The following is a 235-nucleotide window of genomic DNA, read 5'->3' as shown; positions in this document are numbered from 1 at the left end:
GGGGGGGGGGTGGGAACTGAGCAAATAAATCCCATTTGGCCTGGGTTCATGAAAACGCTGTGTTTTGGGCTCACAGCAGAGAGCAGGGGCCAGACTGGGATGGGGGAGCCATGAGTGGGGTCACCCCATTCCTGAGGGTCCCGCTCACCCAGGACGGTGACATTCATGGGGTCACTCTCGGCCACGCTGTGCCCGTTGCTGGCCCTGCACTGGTAGTGGCCGCTGTCATTGTCCT

The sequence above is a fragment of the Corvus brachyrhynchos genome, unplaced genomic scaffold, assembly GCF_000691975.1.
Source record: "Corvus brachyrhynchos isolate BGI_N302 unplaced genomic scaffold, ASM69197v1 scaffold2750, whole genome shotgun sequence".
In the NCBI taxonomy this organism is placed as follows: Eukaryota; Metazoa; Chordata; class Aves; order Passeriformes; family Corvidae; genus Corvus; species Corvus brachyrhynchos.
This window is presented reverse-complemented; position numbering follows the sequence as displayed.